Here is a 27,982-nt window from a genome sequence, read left to right on the forward strand (position 1 = left end):
CACCCTGCAGTTTCTTCAGGACACAGAGTTCTTAGGGTTCTGGGCTGTGAACACTTTGCTTTAGACTTTTCCTGCTAATATAATTGAACAGGTAACAGCTGGGCTTTACCTGTATCCCCACACTTTGTGACTGCTACTTTCTGACTTCCCTTACCTGCTTCTTTTTGTCTGAAGACTTTCTGTGGCTGTGGAAGAACACTTTGGCTTGCCTGCATCTGGGTGGATGTACCATAAGCACAGCCTTCAAGCAATGATGCACAAGAGATGGGGCATGACTGTCCTAGCTCTCTCACTATCCACATGGGATGGCTCTGGTCTCCTATAGTTTCTTCAGTGGGATTAAGTTCCAGTAAACCACAGTGAGAGCTGGCTTTAAAAGATCTACTCTGTTGGCTCTCTCCTTTGTCTGATTTTGCTTTTTCCCCCTTTGGTGTTTTCTTTATGTCCCAAATAACTGACATATTCTAAAAACCTTATCTCAGAGACTACTTTTGGGTGAATCCAAAATGAGCCAGAAGGGGGGCCTGATTCTTCTCTTCCTGTGAATAAAGGCTCAATTTTACCTGGAATTTTAAATCACAAGTTTGACAGATAATTCGGGTTGGAGTGCTGGGACATTACTTCAATTAAATACAGGATTTTCTCTCTGGGTTTAAAGTTTGGTCTGAGAGGGACACCCGGGTGGCTCAGCTGTTGAGCATCTGCCTTTGGCTCAAGGCATGATCCTGAAGTCCAGGGATGGAGTCCCCCATCGGGCTCCCTGCATGGAGCCTGCTTCTCCCTCCCTCCCTCCCTCTCTCTCTCTCTGTATCATAAATAAATAAATAAATAAATAAATAAATAAATAAATAAATAAATAAATAAAATCTTTAAAAAAATTTGGTCTGAGAATCAAACACTTAGAATTTTAGAGCTGGAAGATGTATCCAAATCTTTTTATTTTACACTCATGGAAATTGTATTCTAGGGAAATCCAGGGGGCATAAAGTAGTGACAAGTTAGTAACAAGAATAAGAACTAAGAAAAATTAACTTAAAACATATAAATTGGTATATACAGTAGCACCCTAATAGATACAATTCATATAGCTTTCTCCCCAGTTTTGTTTCCAGTGCCTTCAAGGTGGTACATTTGTGTGTGTGTGTGTGTGCAACCTATCAATATTTAAAGATCAGACCTCATAGGCCAAATAATTCAAATTCTAAACCAATTTTCCCCCAGATACCCACATCTAGCAACTATAGTTGGAAGTTTGTCAGATGTCCAAATTTAATATGTTCAACAGGCTGAACCAATCATCTGGCAGAGTCCCACACCCTGTTGTGCTTCTCATTACTCTCTATATCTGTCTAATGTCTGTCCTCACTGCCATTGTCTAGATACAGCCAGTATTAAGCCCCTAATAAATCTTCTCGCATCCCATCTCACCTCTCAGCAGTGCTTCACACAGTAGCCGGGATGATATTTTCAATGGGTTAAATTCATATTTAGTTGCTTACTACCCTTCTCTGGTTGTCCAGACTCAGGATAAAACATCCAATTCCCTAGCATGGAAGTCAAAAGAAGTTTTCTTTTTCTTCTCATTTTTCCTTTTAAGAATTAATATATGGTGGGTATAATGGATTAAAGGATTCTAAAGAGAGAAGCAAATAGATGAAACAAGAAGGGCTAATTGCAAGTGAGAAGTCCTCAAGAAGTCTAGATGAAGAAGGGTACAGAGATTACTAATGGCCAAAGCTAGGGGAGGGGGGGTGTTTTAACAGGGGTGAAGGCAGGGAATATAGATAGATATCTGGGGAAAAGTCATAACAGGATGAGTCCTGGAATATGACAATTCTTGCTCATCTTCAGCATTTTACAACTGCTGTTCCAAATGCCTGAGAGGAGATCCACCCTTGCTTCACCCAGATAATTCTAACTCATTGATTTCTGGTCTCAGAGTTGAATGTATTCTTCCCAGGCAACCCTTTCTGACATTCAAAATGTGTATGTGCCCTCATCCTTGCAGATGCCATGTCATATGTGCTTATACATTGTAGTTTTATGCTGACTTCTCCGTCTCTCCCACTGTGAGCTCTCTATTCTATCTGTAAGGACCACACTCCTCTCACCATTGTATGACTAGTATGTGGCACATGGTAAATACAAAGTAAGTGTAGTTGTTGATTAAATTCATTTACCAGGTGCTATAGGAAAGATGTGTGTGCTTTGTGATAATAATGGTGGTAAGGAGTGACTGTCATAATTTCACTTATAAGGTAAAGATTGGCAATAAATGGTAGGATAGAGAGGGAGGAAGACACATTAAAAACAACAAAAACAACAATAGATTTTCCAATTTAACTTCCTTTCCAACATGGCTCCAGATCATATTGCTGATACTCTGTCTCTGTTCCAAGAAAATCCCATATAAGACATTTTGACTGTAGCAGAAAGGGCCATAGGAAGTGTGGCAGTTCGTCTTCGAATTATACTGTTCAAAGCTTAATTATGAAAAGCAATTGTCCTCGGGAAAGGCAGCTGAGCTAGTTCAGCTGTCCTAACATGGTCTTTTGACCTCAGCCTCTGTGCAACTGCTTGGAACGTGTTGGTTTTTAATTACTAGGCATAGAAACATGTATTAGATGTCGATGAGAGTTGCCAAGAATTGCTGTACACAACAGAAACCCAGATCCTTCCCCAGTGGTCAGTGCAGAGCAGCTGGGCTCAATTTTTCTATTTCAAGTTAGTAATGCCTGTAATTGCTCTGTGATTCTACGTGTGATTCCTCTTCCTTGTCAGAATCTCCACTTACAGCTCCCATCAGAGCTCTCAAGCTAGTAAATTCATGGGGATTGTTCCGCGGTTTGTTTTGAAATGGCAGGAGTTATGAAAGCAATTCAAACTCTCTTTCTGGTTATTTTTCCTTCCTAGTGCTTAGTCTTTCTACCTGGGGCAACAGTTTAACATGATTGTGCAAGTCATGAAACCTCTATCAGGCTCCAATATTCTTGAAATAGATGATGTCTATTGTCAGAGACTCATCCAGCTTTCATATTTTACTCTATATATTGAGTGGCCAGTTATTACCCTTTCTATACCAAAATGGCTGCCTGTTAAACTGCCTAATACTCGCAAGAAAGCAAACAACCAACGTTCAATGTTTTACCATAAAAGCAAGAAATGGAAATGACCTTTCCGGTCACTTTCTCTACTCCCTTGTCAAGTCCCCAGAGGAAGGATGCACTAAATGTGTCATAGTTTCTCGCACAATGATGAATTAGAAGGTCTCAAACATGAGACCAGTAACTTCCCACAGGGCGCCGACAGGTGGAGTTCATCTTACACACAGTAGGTTATAGGGCATTTGCTGCAAAGATAAGGAAGGAGAAACCAGAAAGACCATATGAGTTTGATGGAATTTTAATAGAACATCTACGGTATGGTGTGAATTTCTTAAACTACACTTCTTTTTCATTGGGATAAAATTCCTTAGCCTTCCTTTGCTTAAATCTATTTTTCTTTATAAAATATATTTAGACTTTGAGCTAGTGACAGGATTCTCTATGACTCAGTTCTTTGAAAAGCAGTTCTGATGGTGCCACAAAAGAACTGTTGAGTGATTCTCCCCTTGGGGCATTTCACCTGAAAGACTGCAGATTCATCTACTTGCCAGTTTGTTTGTTTCTAGGCCCTCCTGGTTAGAAAACCTAAACCAAATAATCAGGAATAGTGTTTATAACAGAAATAAAAAACAAGTGATATCATAAGGTAAAAGTTTTACAGGAGACTGTGAGGATTGAAATGTGGTTAATTATTACGTAGGAAGAACTAAGATGTGAGGTGGGACAGGACAGCTTTCTATTAGCAAGAGAGGCAGAGACTGTATGCCACCTACAGGCACTTTAAACAATAATACATATTAATTTTGACTCAGTTATCTAAATATTTCAGTGAGAAGAATTATACTTTGGGACCTATATAATTTGAATAATGAAAATAGTTTTGTTTCATCCTGCCAGCATGGATTTATCTTGGTGCAGTAGTACAGTCTGTAGAAAGCTTTCTCTTTTTCTAAATATGATTTTTGATGTATTGCTCATGTTTGAGGGTGACAGTGGTGGTCAAAAGGTCAGGTTTTTTAGTTGCACTAGAAAGGAAAGGAGAAAATGAACACACTAACTACAGTTCTCTGAATCCCTAGTTCTTTTTTTTTAAGATTTTATTTATTTATTCATGAGAGACACAGAGAGAGAGGGGGAGGCAGGCAGAGACACAGGCAGAGGGAGAAGCAGGCTCCATGCCGGGAGCCCAATGTGGGACTCGATCCCAGGTCTCCAGGATCAGGCCCTGGGCTGAAGGCGGCACTAAACCGCTGAGCCACCCGGGCTGCCCTGAATCCCTAGTTCTGATAGAAGTGACATATCCTGTCTATTCAGAAAGTTCAAGTGTAGCATATTATATATATATTTTTTATTTTTTAACTGAGAGGATTTATATTATGCTGACTCAAAATAACTTTGGATTAACTGGAATCAGAAAGAATTTTTGTAAGACAGAAGAATAGGAGCCTCTAGTTATCACAGAGGTGGTTAGCTTAAAAATATGTTTACAACTAAATAGAACTTCACAATTTTAAGTAAGAAGTGGGCATTTTTATTTTTGCTCATTGGATGAGAATTGGTATATGGTTTAGATATGTGTTGAGTAATAACTGTAATTTTACATTTGTTTTATTTTATAAATCTCCCTTCAAATTTCTAAATTAGGAAAGTAAAATGAAAAGTTCTCTGTTTCTCTTTCCCCTATAACTCCCTAGTTTATTGGATTTCCTTTAAAATTTATTTCTAGCATGTGAAAAATACAGTTGATCCTTGAACAATGCAGGGATTAGGGGAGCTGACCCCCCAACCCTACAGTTGAAGATCCCCACAAGCTTAATTGGTAATAGTCTACTGTTGACCAAGAGCCTTACCAATCACATAGTCAATTAACACTTTGTGTACGCTAGATGTATTATATACTACAGTCTCACAATGAAGTAAGCTAGAGAAAAGAAAATGTTATTAGGAAAATCATAAGAAAGGGAAAATGCATTTATAGTACTGCTCTGTTGAAAACCCATGTGTAAGTGGACCTGCAGAGATCAAAGCTATTTGTTCAAGGGTCAACTGTATATACTTAATATTATCTTTATTAATGGATTGTACAATCTATATTGTTTTTTATCACATATGCACACAAATTGCTTTATGATAATCTATTTTGGGAGCAATAGAAAGCTACCACGAACACATTGGTTTTCTGCTATAGAAAGAATCAATTATCGTACATCCAATAGGCCACCAATTTTGTTCTCTTTCTCCTCTATTTTAGAAATATTGTTTCAGGTTATTCTAGAGGTTAACTTTAAAGATTTAATATATATGAACTTTATTTTATGAATAATCAGATTTAGCATTTATCTACTCACTATGCACTGTAAAAGAGTACGTTAATATATATGTTTTTTATTTCATTTCTTTTCCCCTCTACCTTTTTGCATGGCTTAATTATTATAAAATGTATATAGCATTGTGATTCATAACATAATTAATTTCCTCTGTCCTTTGGCTATTGGTGACTTCAAAATTTGAAAAGCTTTAACATTTGTTGAGTGATTTATAACAAGGAGGCACTTAACTAGGTTCTTGGCATATATTATCTCATTTAGCCTTCAGGAAAATATTTGTCAAATATTTAAGGGCTGAAATACATTGACACCTGGGTGTTTAGGGGCATCTCAAAATTAGCATATGTAAAACTCAACTCCTAATTCCTGTTTTGATAATCTCTTGACATACAGCAAACTGTTCCTCAACTTAGTGTCTGAAAATGGCCATTTTATTTTGCTCAGGAACTTGTGGATTGGAAATTTGGGAAGGGATCAGATAGGCAGTTCATCTCTGATTCACATATAATTAGCTTGGATGTCTGTGGCTGACGGATCCTCTTCCAAGATAGCTTCTTCTCTTACATATGTGCCTTGCACCTTGGTTCTCTCTGTCTCTGTCTTTCCCTCCAATTCCATGGTGATTCATGTTCCATGGTCTTTCCACATGGCTTGAGCCTCCTTGCAGCATGGTAGCCTAGAGTCATACTTCTACAGGCCTTCAGAATCTAAAGAGTGTGTGTTCCAAGAGACAAAGTAGAAGCTGCCAAGCTTTGAAGTGTGGGCCCAGACACTGGCACAGCATCACGTGTGATATTCCAAGGGGTAAAATAGCCACAGAGCCCACCCAGGTCAAGGGGGAGGGTATAGACCCACCTCTCAAAGGCAAAAATGTCAGAGGATTTTGGCACTATTAAAATTTTGCTATTAATTTTGTATTTTACAAATCACCTTCCACAGTTTTTCCTATCCCAGAAAAAGAGTTCTTTTAATCACCTTGGCCCTAAACATTGGAAATAACTTTCACTGTTCTCATTCTCTCTCAAAGTGCATCTCAGAAAACTCCTGTTGGCTAAACCTTCAAAATATATTCATGCTCTGTCTACTGATTACTACCCCACAGCCATGATCCTGGTATAAGATGTCAACATCTGTGTTCTTGACAATTGAAGAAATCTCCTATTCCCTACCTGTGGCTCTAGGTGTTTGTGTGTTAAGAAAAGGATAATTTCTGTCAATACTACGGATCAGTGCATGCCATCAGAAGAGGTAGATTTAGGACTCAAGTCATAGGAAGAGGAATTCACATTTATTATATTTTATTTTATAGTATCAAAAGTTATAAATGTACATAGCTAAAAAGTTTAATGTTCAAGTGAGTTTGAATGTTCTTTTACTTTTCCTTTTTTACCCTCTTGCCCCATTCCCAAACTGAATCCTTTAAACTTTAAAAAAATTGCTTTAATTGAATTTTTTTGCTGATTATATCCATTACTAAATAATGTGTACATCCAGCAATTTATCAACTCGTCTTTTGTGGGAGTAATCATCCTAGATAATTCCACTTTCTAGTTTTCTATTTGGAATTTTTGAAATATTACATTTTATTTGTAGAATGTTTTTTAGGTATATAAATGAGCTGTGAAAAATGCAGGTCTAAAATTTTCATTTTCATTATGCCTCAAATGTGTTAAATATATTCAGAAGATGGTAACAAGTTATGCATGAAATATACACTCTCCCCTTTGTATTTTAACATACACTCTTTTGTATGTGGATAATAGATGAATCATTAAAAAAAAAACAGTATTTTTCAGGATTTATAGAGACCACATTTTGGGGAGTTGGTTCTTTTTTCCTAGAAAAGCTATAGGTCTATCAATACAAAATTGATGTTCTAAATGGCTTTAAAAATCACAAACTCTGCATATCCTCCTGGGGCACATTCTTATTTAATGTGGGTTGTAATCAGGATAATTAAAAACATCACTATTTTTGTTTGGTCTTTGGAGACTCAATAATGAGAGAGAGTTGTAAGTAGGTTCAGGTGTTTTAACAAGGGAGCCATAGCATTTGTATGCCATTAAAATTAGTGTAGTGCTTGTTTACACATGATTATCATTAAGTTATTATTGTTTTTCTTAACAAATTCTATTGCCTTACACATACAGCTTACGTAATGGTCATGATCAAATTACTTTTGATATTACTCCTAAATTAGGAAGGCTGCCAGGTGACTCCATCAAACTTTAGAGGAATTTATTTAACATCTCCTGCAGGTGGTGAAATGTTTAATGTATGTAGCACGTACCTAACTACCCAGCATCTTGCTAATAAATACCATAAATACATATATAATAGAAAAAGTCTATGAAGGTTATTACATATTTATCTTATTTTGATAAATAACATGTAAAAGTGAATTTAAAAAAAGTCTTTCATCCAAAACTTGAAATGTTGATTGATCCGAGGTTGTCAAGGCAACTCAACAGCATTGTGTCATGGTCTGACAGGGAAGTGTAGTCTCTTGTTTTCAGAATAATTGAATCTGTATTCTTCATCTAGCAGATGAGTGACCCACAAAGTGTGGAAAATGTTAATCTCCTAGTGTTGCTGTTAGAACATTTGGTTTCCTCTCTCGCCTAATTTTGAGGTCAACTGGTAATGAGTTGCTATTTCCCAGCTTTCACTCTGTTGCTCAGTTTCTTGATTCTTCTTTTATATAATAGATTTCTTCTCATTCTGAGTCCTCCAGCTAGCCTTCCTACAGTGTCACCCATCATTCAATGTACACTGAATATGAGGTCCTATTGAAAAATTCATACAGATATACACATACTGCATCTGAATATTGGCATATTGTTTTACATTTTCATCATTAGGAGAACTATGAATATTGATTTTAATAACTCTTCCACTAATTTGATGTGTGATTTGAGATAAAAATGTTCCACCTAAATATCACTTTCAGCTGTGAAATGAAAGCAATACTTATGGGGTTCTCATAGTGCTATTGTGAGAATTAATAAACATATGTAATGTGCTCAAATGTTTTCTATTACTGCTGTACTTAGAATTATTATTTATATGTGTAAGTTCTATCAATACCCTGAGGCAATATACTATTTGGATCTAGACACAGTGAGTCTTCACATTGGTTCATGGTCTCAAGGAGGTAAGGATAGAATCTGGGATGGTTGTGAACTTGTGGTGTCTGTGTTTTCACTAATTTGTAAGGTTACTTTCCTTAAGGGAAATATAGCATTGTTTTCCAATGTAGGCAAAATATGGACAAATACTCTTAGTATTGAGCATTAGCTATGGTACTGGTATCGGTTGAAACTATTGATATTTTTTGACATATTAGACCTATGCTTATGTATATAAAATAAAGGATAGAGTGTGTATATGTATACACACATATATAAAATTAATGCTTATAGCTATAACCAAATACAAATAGCAATTATTTTATGTGATCTGAGTCTTACAGTTTCCAACTGGCCAACTCTGGTAATGCTTTGCCTGGTGGTCATTTAGCCACCAAATGATGATGTCATGTGTTCACACAGGGATGTTTAATTCAAAATATCTTATAAAATTCTGATGTTCTTTGAGAGTAGTTAGTCCCCATCTTAATGAGATGAGCCATGAAAGCTTTAATTGCATTTGTAACAATAAATCCTTGGGAATGGATATTTTCAAGCCTTATAACTTTCAAACAAAATATTGAAAATTTTGGTCCTCCAATGTGACATACATGTTGCCTTGTCAAAATCCACTCAAATTTCATGTTCTTATTTAGGATAAGCACCTATAGTTTTTTTATTGCTCTCTTTAAAAAGATAAAATTGGGGATCCCTGGGTAGCTCAGCGGTTTAGTGACTGCCTTCAGCCCAGGGTGTGATCCTGGGGTCCCAGGATCGAGTCCCACATCAGGCTCCCTGCATGGAGCCTGCTTCTCCCTCTGCTCCCTCTCCCTCTGCCTCTCTCTCTCTCTCTGTGTCTCTCATGAATAAATAAATAAAAATCTCTAAAAAAAATTAAGGTGATGAAATAAACATTTCAACTGTAAACTTTCAATTAAAAAAATAAAATAAAAAGATAAAATTTAACTGTGCCTTGCACATATAATAACACATCACTATGTCATGAATATATTTTTAAAATATTTGATGACATGTCTATAATTTTCTCTGTAATCTTTGTATTTTACTATACTGAATTTAAAATATTATTCTAAAAAAGGGATCCATAGGCTTTACTAGACCTCACAAAAAGTTTCAGGATTCTTGATCCAGAGAATTGAATTTATTAATATTTGCAGATACTGTTAATGTAGTGCAGATACTTCATCTACTTTGGAGCTTCCTAATAATATCCTATTTATATATTTTTTCCTTGAGTTATTTTTAAGAGACAAATGCAAATTCAAAACCTAATATTTTTCTTCTTTATTATTATTTACATTAAATCAGTGAGCCTAGGAAGAATAACTTGCTTTATGCTTTGTACTTTCTCATGCTACCATTTAATATTCTCTTTAATATTTGTTTTCTCCCTTCCATTGTCCTATCTCTACTAACTTATGTTAATTGACATCTGTATGAAGAATCTTCTTTTAGGTACTTATAACTTTCCCAGTTGCAAGGCCTTGATTTCTATGATGACATTAGTTTCTTCTACCTCTAATTCACTTTTTCCTTTTGGATTTATTTAGACATTTCATATAGTTCTCCTTATTATTCACTAGAACTGTGAAACTATTTCAAAGGTAAAAAAGAATACTACTTTACTACTGGTAGAACTTTTAATATGCCATTCATTCATTTAACAAAGCTCTCTGAAAGTTATTCATTATATATTTTGTGAGCACCTACCACACTTTACTTGTGACAAGTCTTCCTCAGTTATAAACAGGTAAGATGATCTCTACTTACAAAGTGAGTATTGATGGGAAGTATATGCATGTGACATGTTAAGTAGCCATGAAAATTCACAGTGATAAGGAGTATAGGCAAAGAATAAAAGTGCAATGGTGTAGGCAAAAAAAGCCTATTTTTTTCTTCTTAATTTTTTAGAGAAGAGTTTTTTATTTGAACAAATTATAACATATTGAATTAACATATATAGAAAATAATATGAAAATTGCTGCACAGAAAATAAGGGAGTAGGAGAGAGGCCCTCTTTACATAAAAATATAAACTGATAAATAAAGAAGAAATACTAGGAAAGATAATCTCATAACCACTGTGGTAATAATTGATCTTGGCTGGAATCATTAATGGTTGTTAACAATTACTGGAGAAAAAATTTAAGAAACAAGATTGTTATGTAGTGTCAATGCATATACTAATTTGTATACAAATAATAAAAGCAATCTTTACAGGGTAAAATATTAACAACCAAGTTCAAAATAAAACAAGAACCTGTCATTTATTTGGAATGACTTAATACCACAAAGATATAATTTCTCCCCAGTCAATATATAAATGTAATAAACTTTCAACCAAATTTTGAGAGGGATTTTAAAAAGTAAAAATAATGTATTTTTCTACTATATGTACTCTTTTTCTTGTATCCAACCTAAAAGGGTCTTTAGGTATTTTTTTCCCATTAGTATTGGACATATATTTTTGGAATATAACTGTTACTGGTTAAGGAAGTTCTCTGTTTGCTGAGACATTTTTAAATCACAAATTGACATTTATGCCCTAAAATATATTGTCCTGCATCTACTGAGAACGTTGTTATAATAAAGTACATTTGCTTATTCCAAACCATTATTGAATTCCTAGTTTATACTCTAATAATTTAATAGGATTTTTAAAATATATTACTGAATCTTGGTATTTTATTTGCATCTATATTTATGCATCATTTTTTGACATTACTTTTATTTGGTCTTGATACTAACGTTCTATTAGCCTACAAAATGTGCTGGGTAGCAGGTTTTATGAGACAACTTGCATAAGATTAGCTATTTCTCTAATATTTGATAAACATCTGTAAAACAGATGAAGTTCAGTATTTTTTAATTCTTTCTCTTCAAAAATCATTGCTCTCTTTAACAAATGGAGTTGAGAGAATTCTTGGTTTCTTTGAATCACTGAAATTGTACTTTAATTTGGAATGAAAGATCTCAAAAATCTTGTTGACTTTTTAAATAATTTATTAAGTGAGGTCTATCTATTTCTTGCTCATAGTGTTCAGTAGCTCATTAGCAACAGAATTATGCAAATTGAAAGAAGTGTAAGCAGTGTTTTTGAAGTACTCCATTGCTGTAGGGAACTTGTTGAATGAGTTAGACAGAAATTACAAACTTTTAGCTCTTTAAATGTCAAAGCTGTTCTTAAAGGGGACATTACTTATGAAAAAGCAATACTGAGTTGAAGTGGATAATTATAAACAATTGTTATGACTGTTCCTTGAAATCGGCTTCATTCCTTGAAGAATCGAATTCTTTTATGTTGGTGTAACTAATTACTCTTCTAAGATGGGGACCAGTAGTGTCATCCTGTGTAGCACTGAGAAGGGATTAAAAATTGACATTAATGTTTTTTGTTTGTTTTTTCAATGGAGAAATTTAAAAAATTTGTTGGTCAAGAGATTCAAGGGGGTTTTAAAAAAAATGAAAAAAACAAGGTATGTCATGAAAGATAACTTTCATGTCATGAAAGACGGCATTATGTATTTCAACAAATCAAACTAGAAAAACAGTTGTTAGACTTTATGCCACTACATGTTCAGTCAGCATACCAGCTCATAATGTTAATGTTGAGTGGTTTTTCATTAATGAATGTTCAATGAGCAAAAACATGGAATAAGTTGTATGTGGCCACTGTATGATGTACATGGAATATAGACTATAACTGAAAGGACTTTAAAGAAATAAGAAGCAAGAAATAGAGCCTTACTAGGGAATACAACAAAGCGTATAGTTGAAAAGGTATGTAATTTAGATATTTACACTGTAGGGGGACAGATGGTTTTGACTTACACTATTTTTGTCTAATCTCCATGGATTTCCAGGAAAATTCTAGGAAAAGGGGATTCAAACAAACCTAGGATAGCCATTTTACTTACAAAAAAAGTGTGAGACATGGAGATTGAGAAAATTCCCTTCTTTTGTTACCAATGTAGTAGGATATAGCAGGAGTAGGGTTCACAGGTCTTCTTGGATTGCCTGTTGTGGCCATATCAGAGTCCTGGGATATTGGGAAACTGGCAAAAAGCCAAAAAATCTGGGATAGTAAATCCCTTCTATCTATATTATTTCTACTTTTCATAGCTGGGAGCTATTTATATCTCTGTAAGCTGTGTAAAACTGGTAATAATATAAATGATTCTTGTCCATGGGACACCTGGATGGCTCAATAGTTCAAAAGGACCTCTGCCTTGGGCTCAGGTTGTGATCCTCAGGGTCTCGGGATCGAGTTCCACACCAGGCTCCTTGCAGGGAGCCTGCTTCTCCCTCTACCTATGTCTCTGCCTCTCTCTATGTATCTCTTATGAATAAATAAATAAAATATTTTTAAAAATGATTCTTGTCCATAAATATGGAAATCATGGCTAGCAGAATGCAATAGGTAATTACCCTAAGGATAGACTCATTTGCCTCTATCTGTAAATTCATTTTAGCATTTCTTGTTTCCTTATGTATGTGTTGTACTTTGGATTCTCCCTGGAAAGAGGTGAAACATTTGCTGGTTTCCTCATTAGTTAATGAGTTAAATAAACCTGTGGCAATGCTTGTTTTGTATATGTGTAGAAGTCATGATTATGATGTCTTTCAAAAATAATTATGTATCATGTTTGAAAGTTGTTTCCTGAGATGTGAAGTAGATTCACCTGACAGCCAGGTTATGTGTTGCCAGAAAAATGCATCTCCTGGGCAGCATAAGCCCAGGCATGTCTTTCTATCACCTGCAGAGGTGAACATGGGTGACAATAAAAGTTTAATTTTGCTCAAACTCTATTTCTCTAGATTTTCCTCCTCTCAACTAATTTTGGATTTTGTTTCTACTATTGCTTTGTTTATAGATGAAAAGTTATTCTCAACTTGTGGCAGCAAGGATCAGAAATTTGGTTTTATAATCTAAATATTTGATGATCTTTGTAAATGGATTCATGGATTTTAGAGATCTATTTTTGGTTGGGAGGGAGATGACAAAATCTGGATTGTTCATCATTTATCATTAGAATTAGAGTTCAATTCAATTAAGAACTTTGTGGCCATTATGAAGGAACAGAGCTCATTGAGATATTGTGAAAAACAAGTATGTCTCCTCCTTTTATACTTGTTTGATGCTTGAAAACAAGTATCAAAATTCATTTAGGAGAATTACCTCTATTCTTTAGTTTCTGTTTAGGTGTAGGTGGAGTCATCTTCTACCCCTACCCTTAGTCTAAGGGTGGGCATGGGACGTAGACCCAGCCAATAAAAAAAAGAAAAAAGCATCCTATCCCCAGTGACTGGTTTAGGGAAGAGCATGTAGCCCAACTAGAGCCAATAAAGAACAGTAAAGCTCTTATAGCAACTCTTGTGAAGTAGAAACTGTCCTGGTGGCTCAGCGGTTAGTGCTGCCTTCAGCCCAGGGCATGATCCTGGACACCTGGAATCGAGTCCCATGTCAGGCTCCCTGCATGGAGCCTGCTTCTCCCTCTGCCTGTGTCTCTGCCTCTCTCTCTCTCTCTCTCTCTCTCTCTCTCTCTCCCTCCCTCTCTGTCTCTCATGAATAAATAAAACCTTAAAAAAAAAAAAGAAAGAAAGAAAGAAAGAAACTGTGTTGTCAGCTGTACTACAACCTGAAAGGATTTCATTTTGAACTTGCTGCCAGGCATGTTTCTACCACATGAAGTCTGAGATTGAGGAAGTATGAAAGAATAGAGCCAAGAGATCAAGAGAAACTGAATCCTGAGGACATCAGTTGGACCCTTGCAATAATCCTGGTGTCTGAATGCAGCCTTAATGTCAGACTTACCCTTTCCATGAGTCAGTACTTTCCCTTGTGTTAGTTAAAACAATCACCTTATATTTTTTGTCACTTTATTTTAACTTATTCCTTACAATCACAGAGGGTTCTCCAGATCCTTATTTTACGCTAGTCCACTAAGTATACATTAACTTCTCTGTGCCTCTATTTCTTCTTCTGTAAAAAAAAAAAAAAAAAAAAAAAATACATGATATCTGCTGCTTTGAAGAGTTGTAATATTAAAAATATAATAATAGAAAATCAAGAACATATTTCACAACTGGTTAGGTGAAAGATATATCTCATCACTTAATTTTTCAAAATTAAATTTTATCAGATTTGAAGTCAGTCTTTACTAGGTAAAAGACATCCAATACTAGCTAATATTGAGAGCAAGTTTCCCCTTAATCATGGTGTCCACCTCAATAAAATGCTTAATAAAGACCTTGTTTTTGGTCCTTCATTGTTGCTATTGGAAGTTCTTAGTGCAAGCCTATATGGTCCACTAAAATGTGAGGGCCCCATAGCCTCTGGGCTAAGTATGGACACCAGCATGTTTTGTGCAGTTCCTAAACTATGGTGATTATTATTCAGTCCCTCCATTAAACACATTGGTTCATCTCAGCAGAAGTATGTCTGAATCCACAGGCATAGGAAAGGGATACCAATTGACATATCACCACATTCTTTCCCTCAATTACCCTGCTAACTTTGGCCAACTCTTCCTTTTTTAACCCAGCATCCATCTTAGCCCCTGTCTGCTCTATCTCTGGCGAAATTTCCTCCCAGGTGAGAGCCTAGGTAGGAATGTATAATAGGTATCTAAACATTCATGCATTTTGGTTACCCTGATATTAGGTGCATGGTATAGGCCTGAGTATCATATAACTCCAGGAAGTCCCATTCCCATTGCATTCAGTATCAGTGGCACCCCATGAAACACAGCCCTGTACAGGGTGAATGGTGGTTCACCCTAATTGTGTGTTCTGATTGTGAGCACTACCACTCAAAATGTTTTTTTTTTAATATTTTATTTATTTATTTCGGGGGGGGGGAGGCAGATGGAGAGGAGATGGAGAGGATCTCAAGCAGATTCCACACTTAGTGCAGAGCCTAAGACCCTGCACTTAGTGCAGGACCCTGAGACCATGACTTGAGCCAAGATCAAGGGCAGATACTTACGCTTAACTGACTGAGCTATTTGGGCACCCCCAAATGTTTTTAACCAAACATTTCCTACCTTTTCCTGAATTCTCCACCTCCAGGGATCACCAGAGCACTACCCTGAACCTCCAACACATGGCTTCACCTAAAGCAGACCCCACCCTATGTTCACTGTGCATTGGTTATATTTGCTAGAATACAAAAATGGAATTGTTTTGAGGAAAAAGTCCCTGTCCCTGAGCCCCTTCAAGCAGCTGTTTTCCAGTTGTCATGGGTGGAGGTTGGGCAAGCTGGCTCAGGCCAGGAGGTGATTTTAACATGTCGCTGGCTTTGAATTCTGTATGCATCCAGAGGCAGGAGAATAACCTGAGTGCTACTTGGAAATACATAAGGATTTCTTGGCCAAGCCTGAAAATAGAATGTCTTCCTTCTCCTCCCCACTTAGCCAAGCCCTTTTCTCTGCCCTCCTTACCCTCTGGCCTCCTTCTATTGGGAAAGCAAAAGAAAGGAGAATGTTCTACCCATTAACAACCCCGAAGTGCACAGGACTCACCAGAAAATAGCCAAGGTGACAACACACATGCTAATGTTCCCATATTACTCACTCAGACATGCTTACAGACTCACTTTATCTCCGGTGTTGAGATGGAAAGGAAGGTAGGTTTTTGGTGAAGAACTGGCTAAGCCAGGCCCTAGGCTTTGGTCTTTACTTGCTTTTTTTTTTTTTTTTTTTTCACTTTCATAAGCCATTCAATGGATGAATGAATGAATATTTTTATACTAGTTTTTGTTTTTTCCCCAAATGAAAGTTACACAGGATAATTATGTATTTCAAAATTAGGTTATCTTAGCAGATTGAAAGGACTCCGGATGATAGTGGATGTGCAACCCTCCCTCTCTTTACCTCCCTCCATGCGCCTGCCACTCTTTAGAAGCATAAAAATGCAGAGTGTTAAAGCCAAAGCTGACACCTTCCTTCTCAAGTTCCTGGATGCCTCAAACCTCCACGCAAACCAAGACACAGATGGAGGAAACCACTTTTGTATTTGAAGGAAGACACGTATTTGTGAAGGATAAACCTCACTGATTACAAAAAAGCAGAACTCTTAAGGAGATGTGCTCCTATGAGAATTAATGAAGTTCCTTACTGGAGTGAAATTTTCTTCCACAAAAGACTTGGAGGAGCATTTTCTGTTTGGCGATGAAACACATATTCATGAAGATAGTGGCAATGGCCTGATATTCCTGGGAGCAATAGTGCAATCTTGTGGAGTTCTGGCGGTGCACACAGGCTTCCTGGAGAACATGTAGAGAGGATGCCCTGGACACCATTATCAATCCTGGGATTTCAGAAATTTCCTGGGAAGACTATCTCTGTGTCTGATTTTTTCTGTCTAGAAAACACACCATTAGAGGCTGTAGGAAAGGAGTCTAAGGGATCTTCTAGGACCTGGACTTTGCTAAGCTACAACCCAAGCATCAAATTGATGCTGATCCTGATATGATGTGTGCAGGGGGTAACCTCAATACCACATTTCTATTCAAGACTTTATACTTGGAGCAGCCTCTGGGAGTGAGGAAGGCAAGAGAAGCACATCCCAAGGACAGGAGATGGGATGGGGAATCTCCAATTGCCTGTATCCAGCTTGCATGTCTTCTTGCTTACTCCTTCTAATAGTGGGCAGGGCAGGAAATCTGCCATGTATCCTATATTCCCTTCCTATAAAGCTCCCTGCTGTGGGCTTCATTTGAAAGACTTGTATTAGCAACTTATGTCCTCTGAGACTGTGGGCATAGAAACTCATGCAAGGAAAGATCATAGGTAACCCTTGGAAAGCTCAGGGTTAAACAAGTCAAAACCAACTTGTCAGTGGTCCCTTTTCCCCTCTACCTATCTCTGTCTTAATTCTGAAAGACAAGGAAAGAATAAGTGTTTCAGATCCAACTCTGTCTCCTCTCTTTGGGGAAGGTACAAACATCAGTAGTCATGATTTTCTACATTGGAATACTAGGGTTCTGTGTCCCTTTTCTGCTTTATTTTTATGAGGGCATAACAGTATCTTTTTATAGTATTTTTTCTTTGGAAAACTCAAAGAATTTCTTTCTCTACACAATCTTCAATTGATGTTTCACTCAGTATTCCTCTGCTTAAGAAGAACATAGCATTGCAATCCTACAGGGCAGAGTTGGGGGCTCTCGTCTCAGATCTGTGGTCTCAGGGGCTCCACAGTGCTCCCTTCATCAGCCTGAACTCAAAGGATTGGCTGCCTCACCTGGTATGGGAAGGGCACTGATGGTCAAGGATTGGGGCACTCTGTTCTCTAGCAAGTATCTGGAATCCTCTGAATAATCAAATCCAGGGTCACTGAGTTTATACCATGCAGCCATCTATCACACGCACAAGAATTTGTCTTTTCTTCTGGAATGATGATGTTCTAATTCATCCTGAGAGCTCCTGTCTTTCTCTTTGCCAGTGTAGCTGCTTTGGAGAAGTGGGAAGAGGAAAGGAGGGACCAGAGTCCAGTTGTTCTGTGGTCTGGGCCAAGCATTTCCTCACCAGATCATTGTCACTACTTCCCCAAATACTGATGAAGATGAATGCCTCTTTAGAAGATGGAAAATTACAACCAGGAGCCACATACCACACAACCAGGCAGAAATAAAAACAAAATTTCAAAATGACAGCAAATTCTTTATCATCTGAAAATCCCCATGGCTTGGGGTAAGTGGGATTTGGACATGAATCCCAGATGCATATCACAAAGTTATGACACAGAGTCATGCAGAGTTTCTGAGGACAGTGGTGGTACAGAAAGGGGAAGATAGTCACTCAGTCTCTCCCCGACCCTAGAAGACACCTCTACCCATCCTGGGCTTATGACATCACTCCTCTCTTCTAGCATCATTCCTGTTTTCTATCTCCCTTGTTTTTTCATATGATTTCACCTACTATAACTTCTATTCATTCCCACATAACCTAGTGTGTGTTGCATTAATGAGTCTGTTACTGCTGTTGGAAATCAAAACTCTGCATAAAGTAATCCTTAGAATTGTCTCTCCAGAGGAGTGAGAAACTATTTTGTTTGCCCACCACCTCCTGTTTGTCATTGTTTGTAGGCTGCTTCAGAGCCCTTAAGTCTCTTCTACTTCTGAGGCATCCTGCAGAGAGACTGAGGCAGCTCCTGCCATCAGAGAGAGCCCACCATGGGAATGGTTATTATGGGACCTGCAGAGGTACAAACTGGTCACAGGCAGCATTGCCTACAGTTTTTCAGCATGTTTCTCTTAAATCTGCCTCCTGATCCAGATTTGTGAGAAAGAAACATAAGAGTCAGTGGTTTACCCTCCTAGGATTTAAAAACACATATATATTCTGTTCTAAGCTTCCCATAAAATATTAACCAGTTTGCAAAACTAACTTGTGGCATCTTGAGCTGCGTTTTTACATCTGTATTTCATGTTTCCACTTTCTCATTGCCCAATTTGCACACTGGGTGGGCAAGGCTGAGGAGAGCATCTGTTACTGGAAGACAGTGCCAAGGAGTGCCATCTTAATCACAAGACCCAGCTGATAAATTATTTCTGGGTTTTCCAGAAACCTTACTCCACTGGCCAGGAGCCTCACTGATCAATTGCCTCACATCCATTATTCTTTTCTTAAATCTGCTATCACTCTAGTGTCAATCAGGATAGCTTCCTATGAAGATCATCCTGCAGGAAGACATCATTTTGAATAGAAAAGAATGACTTTAGGATACAGTGTTTCTAAGAAAGCAGCTCCCCAAGGAGCAACAGGTTTCCTTTTCTATGTATGGCTTTTCTGAAAATTTTGCTTTCAAAATTATCACTTTTTCCTCCTCAGCCTCAGAACTATGGCCAAAATTATTATATTTAATAGTCTGATACTTTCGCTTTAATTCAAACACTAGCTTTGCAGAAGAAAAGTTTATATGATAATTCATTGGCCCTTAAGTCCTTTCCTACTATGTATGTATTACAGCAACCTAAGTGACTATGTATTAGCCTATGTAGGCCACAAACTAGGGATGCTATTAGCAAAGACCTTTTTTTATGGCTCTGTCTACATTTTAGTGGCCTCCTCTTCACCCTGAAGCCCCCAAATGACTGTGTCCCACTTATTTTCAAGGTCTGGAGCTAATGTGGGCACTCATTACTCCTAAAAGACTGAAGAGGAATTAAGGCAGAAAATTTGTCTAAAGTTGCTTAGTAACCTTTAAGTATAGGTATAGTTTTGAACAGCACTTTGTTTCTACTCTCTTCCTGCAGAATTTCATAGGATATATGAGACCGAGCTAATCTCCCCATATTAGCATGGTGACTCATCAATGACTAAACATGCATATAAGCTGGTGAACATAACGTAAATGCAAAATAATCATGCAACGTCCTCCCACTCATCCTCACACTGCCATGTTTTGAGGTATCTGGGGGATTTTTTTCTTTATTTCAGAAAGTACTGTTAAGATTTCTCAGGTTCTCTTCTCCTCCAGAGAGACGTGCCCCAGAGTTCCCAGTATTTCAACCAGAGACACATTTGTCAAAGAAAGTCACTCAGATGTCATCACTACTGTTTCTCAGAAGCAAATAGTGGGTAAGTCCTCTGAGTAATGAGCCACCCTTCTCCCTTGAGTCATTAGCAGAAGACATTGTTGCTTTCTCCATCTCTGATGGTTTTATGGAACAGATGGTCAATGAAAAGTTTCTTCAGCTGTGTATTCTCATATTCAAGCCTGAGGCTATAACATTTTTGACTGCTACAATCCAGCTGCTTTTTCCAGTGTGCTCCCACTAATAACTCTATTATAATATTTATAATACTGTCTATTAAAGTGAGAGGTTCTTTTCCCCACAGACACTATCAAATTATCCTCCATCTTTAGTTTATGCTCATGCCTTACTTCTTTTCTGAGAGGGGGCAGACCTGTTGACAGAGAAGATTGCTACTGAAGATCTTTGCCAACATTACATCCACTGTAGCTAAAAAGATTGTCCCATCTGCTTTTGCTTGGCCTAGAGCCACCAGTGCTATCAATTCCAAGGGCTGTCAGATGTGCAGCTGGAGTCTTACCACATCAACCAGGGTGGATCTTGGGAATACTCCTGGACTAGAGAATTTGCATTCTGGGGGGCTTGTTTTGTTTTGGATGCTGAATTTATTCCTATTTATGAGGCAGGTGAATTTCTGGCCACAGGGTTTGTAAGGCATCATATTCTGAGATTAAGTAAACCTATTCAGCCTAATAAAAATGTAAACCTATTCAGCCTAATAAAAATATAAGAGATAAAATTATGTTTCAGAGACACATCAGGTGCCATTAACAGGATGATGGCAGAGATGAAATGAGTTCAAGATGGGTCAATATGTGAGATGGGTTCTTCTAGACTGGTTCTTGCCAAGATAATTGCTCTAAACATTTTTATAATTGAAATGGATAGATGCCATGCTAAAGACACAATGACTATTGTGGAGGCCATTTATGTCATATTGTGAGGAAAACGAAAGCAAGTTGGCAGGAATTCCTGAGAACCCAGAAGGCTGATGTCCTGTTTACGGTGTTGGTATAGAGAGAGTTTTCTAGGAAGGGCAGTGACCAGATACTCCTTTATACTAGAAGAATATGACAAGTGTTTTTGTTATTAAAGCAAAATAGCAAATGTAGGAAATCAACCAAGATGAAATCCTCTGGCAAATCATAGAAGCCCAGGCATCTGAGCATACACTCAACAGCATTAAGAAGAAAATTTTAAAAATAGCCTCAATTGTGAGTCATAAACTACATTAATACAACATTTAATCAGATCCCAGGAGAAAAAAAGCTTCTCTTTTAAAGTATGTGTGTGTGTGTGTGTGTGTGTGTGTGTCTGCTATTTTATGATCCTATAAAATAAATGGGTGTTATAGGAGTTACAATTCAAAAAGAAAACTTGTAAGGTTTTAGAGCAAAACTACAGTGCAAATCTAGTCACACTGAAGTGTTGTTTTCTCCCAATTAAGCCAGGAAAATAAGCATGGTTCTGTGTCTTTTCAGATTTTACAGCTGAGTTTCATTCAGTTAACAAGTGAAAACTGATAAAGCAACTGATGAAAATGATTGGAGAAAAATTGTCAGAATTATATAACCAGATAGAAGGAAATTCCATGCCAGGGTGAAGGTCGGAATGATGGAAATAGACACATATGAAAATGAAGTTGCTCCAGAAGTTTGAGGAATATCATGATTAACTTGTTCCATTCATATTTTCTTTTTTGTTCACTGTGCAAGGTCAAAATGCATGTGTAAATAAACTCTTTAGTCATGGTTTATTGAACATGTAATGAAACAATTCTAAGTGATAAGAGAAGCTTAGAAGTATTTTCCTTTCATAGACAATAAATGGTGTTCTAGATTTTCTGAAAAGTACATTTTATCTTGTTTACCTATCCATCTACTTTAGTACAGAACTTGTCCTAAAATTTACGGCAAGCTTAATGGAGAAAAGGAAAAAAATGGAAGAAAAAGCAGGAAAATAGAAGCAAAACACTATAGTGCTTGCATTTCACTTTGTATCTTGGCTTTTATTCCCTGCTTGTTGGCTCAATGTGTGTAGAAATTTTACCATCTAAATTTTATTTTTTTTTACTACTTACAGCTGATAACAAATAGCAAACTGAACACATTTATGGTATGTATTTCATAAGAGGCTAACAAACTAAACAAAATATTACAAAAGACAGCCTTAAAAAAGAAGTGAGCTGCCATTTGGCATATAAAGGGAAACAAATCATAATATGCTGATTCATCAGGACAAATACATATTGTATCCTTTTAAAAGAAAATATGGAACTGCTGAATATATTTTGGAACTGTTTCCTTCAAAAATAGTTATTTTTCATGACAATATTATAAGAAGGTAAATCTCAGGTATTCTGAAACCTCCTTCAGAACCTTCCTCCATGGAGACAAACAAGTTCATTTTTATTATGTTGAGTCTGTTTTAAACAACTGGTTGTTTAAAATTCTGGTTGTACAGAATCATATTCAAGAGTACCAGCAGTTAGTTGTGCTGCAAGATTTAGTAAGATGTTAAAGCTGACAGTCTGAAAGGAACGTAAGTTGGGCAGGCAAGCCAACGGTGGAATTAATGACGAGGTCAGGCAATGCAAGTTGCCAATGTCTATACCAATCACAGTACCACTATCACTTTCTAGACAACTAAATGTCTACATGAAAGAACAGAAGATGGCCTGGTCCAGATTTCTCACTAACAGCAATAATAACCATCACAGCTTTTACACACTTGTGTGGAAATAGTGCCCTTGCTTATTCTTGTAATAATCGAACTGCAGGGAAAGCATCTGTTTCCACTTCTGTTTCTATGCTGCTATAAAGAAAATACAGTGAAGTAATCTTTTTGGATTACTTTTTATGGGATAGAAATATTGTTGGTTTTGTTTTTAAGGAGACAGTCTTTGTCTTCATAGGTAGACATTTCTTCCTTCTTGAACTGTAATTATATAGATCTCTATAAAACCAAACTTGTACTCACAGCAAGGTTGAATAGAGCAAGAATTTGAGCCATTTCCCAGAGTTTTCTTAAAGTACAGCTAGTGTCTCCTTTATTTAATAGGCATAATTTATGAGGGCTGACCTGAGGCTAACTTTACATAAAGGGGTCTCCAGTCATCTATTTGCTTATCACTCAGCAAGTTTTTGAATATATACTCACACCAGGCCATGCTTCTTCTAGGAAGTTTCAAAAAGGGGGATGAGAGAAATTTGAATAAAACACCTGCCCTCACCTCAAGGAATTTTTGGTTATACTCAGGGTAATACAACTGTCAAAAGTTAATTACAGTACAATATTGTTATATATCCATTTGTTCTTTCATTTTTTTGTTCCTCTATCCATTCATCCATCCAGTAATTTACTTAGCAAATAACTCATGAACACTATTGTGTTTCAGGCCCTGTACTAGGTGTTAGAGATGCAAAGACACATTTATTCAAAGAGGAAAATATCCTAGAGATAAAATTTTCAAAGTAATTTAGTTAAGAAGGTAAAAAGAGTCACTTTCATTGTTGTTCCCAAATACATTCAATCTATTATTGCCATTATAAATGCAGTGCCTCCTACTGATGTTGGGTTGGTCCATGGGGCTTGCTTTGTCCACAGTGACTTTGCTTTGTTCACATGTGCATACTGCTAGACATGATGAGTGCTGAAGCCAAGACACAATTTTAAAAGCTATTGATACCTGGGGGGCTCGGTGGTTTAGAGCCTGCCATTGGCTCAGGGCGTGATCCCAGGGTCCTGGGATCGAGTACTGCATCAGGCTCCCTGAATGGAGGCTACTTCTACCTCTGCCTGTGTCTCTGCCTCTCTCTCTCTCTGTGTCTCTCATGAATAAATAAACAAATAAATAAAATATTTAAAAAATAATAAAAGCTATTGATGTGTTTCTGCCAGGTTTTTAGTTCTTTTTCTCTGATCAGGAAAAAGGTGAGTTCAAATAGGGATTTGCCCTTCAATGAAGTCCCAGAATGAATAAGAAAATACACAGAAAGGCATTTAGCAGCCAATGCTGAGCTGCTTACAGAAAAGACTTGAGAAGTGAAGTTGTTGTGAGTCATTAAGATTTTGGGGGGAATTGTATCAGTGTAAGATTGATCAACATGGTAGTATTCAACTTTACCCATCAAATTCTGAAAATTGTTTATTGGAAAAATTCAGAGAAATCCAGTTTGAAATTTTTCCACCCATAGATAGGATATATAGTTCCTACCATGCAAAACAGCATGAGAAAATCCAAGAAAGTACTGATAAGAATGATATGTAAAAAAAAGAGAGAGATTGTGGTGAAATCTAAGTCAAAGGAAATGTTTAATGAGAAATTATCCTGAAGAGAGAAACAAGAATTATGCCTTGTATGCCATTCTAAAACATTAGTATATTTATCCTCAAGCAAATAGGGAACTAACAAAGTTCAAAGAACAAAGGTGAATAATTTTGTATTTTTGAAAGTCTTCTGTGGTGCCACTACTCAAAATCCTGTGAGACACACACGTACGTACACAAGGAAAAAGAGACAGAAGGGTAGGGGCAAGAAATGGTTCTCACTGGACCCGTGGTTCATCAAGGAAGTGCTATTTGAAACCATTTTAAAAGATGAGTGTCTTAGTTCATGTGGCCTGCTGTAACAATATCACAGACGGGCCAGCTTATGAACAACAGAAATTTATTTCTTACAGTTTTGAATGCTGGACGTCCAAGATCAGGTAATGAGCAGGGTTGAGTTCTGGTGAAAGCTACTTCCTGGTTTAGAGATTGCTGACTTCTCACTGCGTCCTCACATGGTGGAAGGGGTAAAGGAGCTCTCTATTGGGGTCTCTTTTATAAGAACATATTCATGATCTAAGCACCTTCTTAAGACCTTAACTCCATGTGCCATTACACCAGCATTAGGTTTCAACATATGAATTTTTGGTGAAGATTGGAAAGTGGAGATGAGCATTGTGATCATAGAAATGAGCAAAATTTCATTTGGAGAGCTAAAGATTGAGGCTATTCTAGGGAAGGGGGATACCATTACAGATAGATAAGGTGATCATTTCTAAGTCGGGTTCATCTGGGCCAGTGGGAAATAAAATTAAAAAGCAAGTAGATGACTGGTCATCAAAAGATTTCTTTATGCTATGCAGGGATGCCTGGCTTTCATTCATGGGTCAAGTTTGGGTGACAACACCCAAAAGCATAAGATACCTAGGAATAAACCTCACCAAAGATGTAAAGGATCTATACCGTCAAAACTATAGAACACTTCTGAAAGAAATTGAGGAAGACACAAAGAGATGGAAAAATATTCCATGCTCATGGATTGGCAGAATTAATATTGTGAAAATGTCAATGTTACCCAGGGCAATATACACGTTTAATGCAATCCCTATCAAAATACCATGGACTTTCTTCAGAGAGTTAGAACAAATTATTTTAAGATTTGTGTGGAATCAGAAAAGACCCCGAATAGCCAGGGGAATTTTAAAAAAGAAAACCATATCTGGGGGCATCACAATGCCAGATTTCAGGTTGTACTACAAAGCTGTGGTCATCAAGACAGTGTGGTACTGGCACAAAAACAGACACATAGATCAGTGGAACAGAATAGAGAATCCAGAAGTGGACCCTGAACTTTATGGGCAACTAATATTCGATAAAGGAGGAAAGACTATCCATTGGAAGAAAGACAGTCTCTTCAATAAATGGTGCTGGGAAAATTGGACATCCACATGCAGAAGAATGAAACTAGACCACTCTCTTTCACCATACACAAAGATAAACTCAAAGTGGATGAAAGATCTAAATGTGAGACAAGATTCCATCAAAATCCTAGAGAAGAACACAGGCAACACCCTTTTTGAACTCGGCCATAGTAACTTCTTGCAAGATACATCCACGAAGGCAAAAGAAACAAAAGCAAAAATGAACTATTGGGACTTCATCAAGATAAGAAGCTTTTGCACAGCAAAGGATACAGTCAACAAAACTCAAAGACAACCTACAGAATGGGAGAAGATATTTGCAAATGACATATCAGATAAAGGGCTAGTTTCCAAGATCTATAAAGAACTTATTAAACTCAACACCAAAGAAACAAACAATCCAATCATGAAATGGGCAAAAGACATGAACAGAAATCTCACAGAAGAAGACATAGACATGGCCAACATGCACATGAGAAAATGCTCTGCATCACTTGCCATCAGGGAAATACAAATCAAAACCACAATGAGATACCACCTCACACCAGTGAGAATGGGAAAAATTAACAAGGCAGGAAACAACACATGTTGGAGAGGATGCGGAGAAAGAGGAACCCTCTTACACTGTTGGTGGGAATGTGAACTGGTGCAGCCACTGTGGAAAACTGTGTGGAGGTTCCTCAAACAGTTAAAAATATACCTGCCCTACGACCCAGCAATTGCACTGTTGGGGATTTACCCCAAAGATACAAATGCAATGAAACGCTGGGACACCTGCACCCCGATGTTTCTAGCAGCAATGGCCACGATAGCCAAACTGTGGAAGGAGCCTCGGTGTCCAACGAAAGATGAATGGATAAAGAAGATGTGGTTTATGTATACAATGGAATATTACTCAGCTATTAGAAATGACAAATACCCACCATTTGCTTCAACGTGGATGGAACTGGAGGGTATTATGCTGAGTGAAGTAAGTCAGTCGGAGAAGGACAAACATTATATGTTCTCATTCATTTGGGGAATATAAATAATAGTGAAAGGGAAAATAAGGGAAGGGAGAAGAAATGTGTGGGAAATATCAGAAAGGGAGACAGAACATAAAGACTGCTAACTCTGGGAAACGAACTAGGGGTGGTAGAAGGGGAGGAGGGCGGGGGGTGGGAGTGAATGGGTGACGGGCACTGGGTGTTATTCTGTATGTTAGTAAATTGAACACCAATAAAAAAAAAATAATAATAATATTTGGAAGTAAGCAACTCCTTAGCCAAAAAAAAAAAAAAAAAAAAGTTTGGGTGACAACAAAATAAGTAAAACAGGGGAATAACATGACTCAATTTGCATTTTGGAAAGAGATATCCACAGAGAATAGACTGGAAGTAACAAAAGAAAGAATTGTTATTAAGAAGACTAATTAGGGTGTTAGAGTAATGGTCCAAGTGAGCTACGGTGAGAATCTGAAGGGGGCAGTAGCAATGCTGATAGAGACAAAGAATTGCCTCTGAGAACTTTTTAGGAGCTTGAGTTGACGCGGTGTATTGATTACCTGGTGGAGAGGGCTTGGAATTAAAGTTGATTGGGGCTTCATACCACAAACCTATGTGGATGATCTCATCCCACAAAGCTGGGAAGCGAGATGTTGAAGATGCCGTTATAGGGAGAAGATGATGTGAGGAAAAATCAGGCTTACTCAGAAGTCAGTATCTGACTCCACATCTGGCTCCAGGGAGCAGCAGGGGTTCTTAGAAAGGCATCTGCCTGAGATTCCAGGGTCACATACTTTCCTTTCCACTCTTAGTTTAGGGATCTTAATCTCTTGTATTTTCAGTACCTCATTTAGATAAATACAGATAAATACAATCAGATTAGTGAGCAAGCATCTCTGTCAGATAAGTACAATGTAAATTTTGGGGGGTTTCAGAGATGCAGTGTATGTGGGATTATTTAAAGCTACCTCCACCTTTCCCTACCCCTACCAGAAATATAACTGGTTATTTCTTACTTTACTTTTTATACTATTTGAAATTTCATTTTCTTCTGCAATCTGTAAGTTGGGTATCAGCAGGTAAGAGATGGGCCCAGAAATATCTGTAAGAGCATATTAGGGAAAAAAAAATCCTCTTACTTCTGGCTTAAGTGATGCTGCTTAAGAGTTGGGATGATTTGCTTCAAAGTTA

At 37.3% G+C, this 27,982-nt stretch overlaps 1 long non-coding RNA gene across 1 annotated transcript in view; it reads left to right on the plus strand.

Annotated features, from left to right (window-relative positions):
• LOC144302140 (uncharacterized) overlaps window positions 1-22,402 on the plus strand; it is a 36,998-nt gene extending 14,596 nt beyond the window's left edge. Inside the window, exons 4-6 of the long non-coding RNA XR_013369012.1 lie at window positions 18,024-18,271; window positions 20,061-20,161; window positions 21,600-22,402. This is a non-coding gene — a long non-coding RNA (uncharacterized LOC144302140). The remainder of the gene's footprint in view (window positions 1-18,023; window positions 18,272-20,060; window positions 20,162-21,599) is intronic.
• The last annotated feature ends 5,580 nt before the right edge of the window (window positions 22,403-27,982 follow it).

This window comes from Canis aureus, chromosome 31 (assembly GCF_053574225.1).
Source record: "Canis aureus isolate CA01 chromosome 31, VMU_Caureus_v.1.0, whole genome shotgun sequence".
Lineage (NCBI taxonomy): Eukaryota > Metazoa > Chordata > Mammalia > Carnivora > Canidae > Canis > Canis aureus.